This window comes from Panthera pardus, unplaced genomic scaffold, assembly GCF_024362965.1.
Source record: "Panthera pardus isolate Hobbes unplaced genomic scaffold, ASM2436296v1 HiC_scaffold_25, whole genome shotgun sequence".
Classification (NCBI taxonomy): domain Eukaryota; kingdom Metazoa; phylum Chordata; class Mammalia; order Carnivora; family Felidae; genus Panthera; species Panthera pardus.
The window spans coordinates 96912210-96915719 of record NW_026526821.1 but is presented as its reverse complement, the minus strand read 5'-3'; the positions used below and the strand labels follow the sequence as shown (position 1 = coordinate 96915719).

At 36.8% G+C, this 3510-nt stretch overlaps 1 pseudogene; it reads left to right on the top strand.

Annotated features, from left to right (window-relative positions):
* Window positions 1-2492: 2492 nt before the first annotated feature.
* On the top strand, window positions 2493-2613 carry LOC128773566 (small nucleolar RNA SNORA70; annotated as a pseudogene).
* The last annotated feature ends 897 nt before the right edge of the window (window positions 2614-3510 follow it).

The window sequence follows — 3510 nt, the reverse complement described above, 5'->3', positions numbered from 1 at the left end:
CTCTCTCTCAAAAATAAATAAATATTAACATTTTATTTTAAAGAAAAGAGGACACAGGGCAAAACACTGCCCTCAAGACGGGACAGACAGCCAGGTGAATCTAGGGAGTTGTGGTTTACCTGAGCAGATACTCACAGCAGAGCTTTCTTCAAGAACCAGTGCCAGGGCAGGAACACCAGGGAACACAGGCAGTGTAGGAAGGAAAGAATTTTGTGAGGTTTACCTCCAGAAGCTCAAACAGGTTCTCACAGTAAATATCTGAGGAAAATCCCCTTCAGCTCTGGCAGAGGGAAGTGAAAAGGAAGCATTTTGAAATACTGAACGACATCATGTTCTTCTTAACAAGGCCTGCCCTCAGGAGAAACCAATTAACCAGAGCCTAACTTGCTAGGGTATTACCACAGCTTAACTGACATGGCAAAAGGGGAATACCCAATTCCTGCCCTCCCTAGCCATCCTGCTCACTGAACTGGAGACAGAGTAAACAAGAAAACAAATACATAAACACAAACAAACACTGACAAACACTTGTGAAACTCATAGTCCAAAGGAGTAGACTCACCAGCAGACCTCACAGGACCATGGAAAACTTCCCCTCCCATCACACCTCACACCACATTACTAAAGCCCTATTTACAGCAGTTCCTTTATCCAGTATATCAAGTCCCATTATCAAGAAAAAAAAATTACAAAGTATACCAAAAGATAAAAAACAAACAAGCACAATTTGAAGAGGCAGAACAAGCATCAGAACCAGATGCAGCAGAAATGTTGGAATTATCAGACCAATGTTTTGAGATTGTTTTCTTAAGTTATCTTTCTGCCACTTTGTCACTAGAGTATAGAAACAGGATAGATTGCAGCATTATTTACAGCAGCCAAGATATGGAAGCAACCTAAGTGTCCATCAAGAGATGAATGGATAAAGAAGATGTGGGATATATATATATATATATATATATATATATATATATACACATACACACACACAATGGAATATTACTCAAACATAAAAAAGAAAGAAATCTTGCCAATTGCAACACTATGGATTGTCCCAGAGGCTATAATACTAAATGAAGTAAATCAGCCAGAAAAAGACAAATGCCATGTGATTTCACTTGTATATGGAATCTAAAAAAAAAAAATCCAACAACAAAACCAGATTCATAAATTTAGAGAACAAATTGGTGGTTGCCAGAGGGGAGGGAGAGTGGTAGAGGAATAGGCAAAATCAGTGAAAGGGTTTAAGAGGTACAAAGTCCCAGGTTACCTGTGTGGCTCAGTCCCTTAAGCTTCTGACTCAATTTCAGCTTGGGTCATGATCTCGCCATTTATGAGTTTGAGCCCTGAGTAGGGCTCAGTACTGCTAGCGTGGACCCTGCTTGTGATTGTCTCCCACTCTCTCTGCCCTTTCCCCACTTTCTATCTCTCTCTTTCCCAAAATAAATAAACTAAAAAAACAAAAACAAACAAAGAGAGAGGTAGATAAAACAACTACGAGAATTCCTTCCATAGTACACAGGACATAGCTGAAGACAGAATCTTTGAATTAGAGGATATATCAATGAACCTTGAAAACGAAAAAGAAAAGAGAACAGAGATTAAAAAACAAAACAAAAGAAAACAGAACAGGTTATCCAAGGACTGTGGGACAAATACAAAATGTGTAACATACACATAATAGGACTACCAGAAGAAGAAAAACAAAATGATAATGTCTGAGAATTTCCCCAAATTAATATCAAACACAAAACCACAGATCCAGGAATCTCCGAGATCCAGAGATCTCAGGAATCCTACTATGCATGATAAATGCCCCTCAAAAACTACACCTGGAATTTCACTTCAAACTACAGGAAATCAGATACATAGAAATAATCCATAGAAAAAATGCGACAGGGAGAAAAAATAAACTCCTTACCTACAGAGGGACATATATCAGAATTGCACTCATAATTAAAGTATAGGGAGGAAAAAAGACTACCAAGTTGGAAATCATTCTTCAAAAGTGGAAAAGAAATAAAGCAGACATTTTCTCAGAGATTGAGGGTATATTTTTGCCAATAAGCCTGCTCTGCAAGAAATGCTAAAATACATTCTCTAGAGAAAGAAAACAAATATAGGTCAGAAACTTAGACAAATGTAAGAAAAGGAATAGTATCAAAGAATTGATATGTAAAGTTATATAAAAAATTGTTTTTCTGATCATTAATTGATCAGATATCAATGTGTTAATTATAATAATACCAAAAATGTATTTGATTACATAATCTATGCCTAAGTTAAATGAATGATAATAATGATACAAGGGACAGGAGGAGAAATTAGGATTATTTTGTTATTGTAAGGTACTCACACTGCCCATGATTAGCTCTGCATTATTTAAATGTGGACTTGGATTAGCCTATAAAATGTATATTGAAAACTCTAGGACAAACACTAAAAAAAATTAAAAACGACAACAAGAGAAACAAAACAACAACAAAAACAAACCACAGCCAATTAAACCAACCAGGCTCTTTTTAGATGTCCAATGACTGCAAACAGCAGCTTCCTTAGTAGTATATGCAGTCTGTTGCTCATATGGCTTGGCCTAAGTACATGGAGATGGACCTTTCTGTTGGACATTTATGTCTTACCTCAAGTTGATCCCATTCTAGGCCCCAGACAGATATGTGGGGTGCCTTTGGCCCTAGAGTACAGTGGCCAAGATCCCCATTGGGCAAACCATCAGATCCACCAGTTCCACACCACAAAACAAGGACAGAGGTCCTATGCAGGGTCAAGTTCAAGTTATCTGGCTGCTGGAAGACCCACATCTTCAAGAAGAGAGGCTTTACTAAGTTTAATATGAATGAATTTGAAGACATGGTGGCTGAAAAGAAGCTCATCGTGGTTGGCTGTGGGGTCAAATATATTCTAATTGTGGCCCTAGAGAAATGGCAGGCCCTACATTCCTAAAGTCATCAGTTTCAGTCACTGCCTAATCCTTAATCACCAATAAAACCTACTTCCTGTCCCTCCCAAAAAAGAGTTAAAAATAAAGCAAAACAAAAAAAAAATACCAAATTCAGTTGATCCTTGAAAAACACAGGTTTGAACTGCACAGGTCCATTTATACATGGATATTTTAGACTTTAGTACTATAAATATATTTTCTCTCCTTATGATTTTCTTAATAACATTTTCTTTCTCTAGCTTGTACATTGTGAGACTGTAGTGTATAATACATATACATAAAATGTGTTAATGGACTGTTTATGTTATTGTGTATCTTCCAGTCAACAGCAGACTATTAGTAGTTGTTTTCGGGGCATAAAAGTTTTATGTAAATTTTCAATTGTGCAGTGGAGGGGTGGGTTTGTGGAGCTTCTAATCCCCGTATTATTCAAGGGTCAACTATATAAGTGACTTGCTAAGAAAGGAGAGAAAATGGAATCATAAAATATGTACTTAAAACCACAAAAGGCAGAAAAAATAATGGAAGACAAAAATAGGAATAAAAACAAA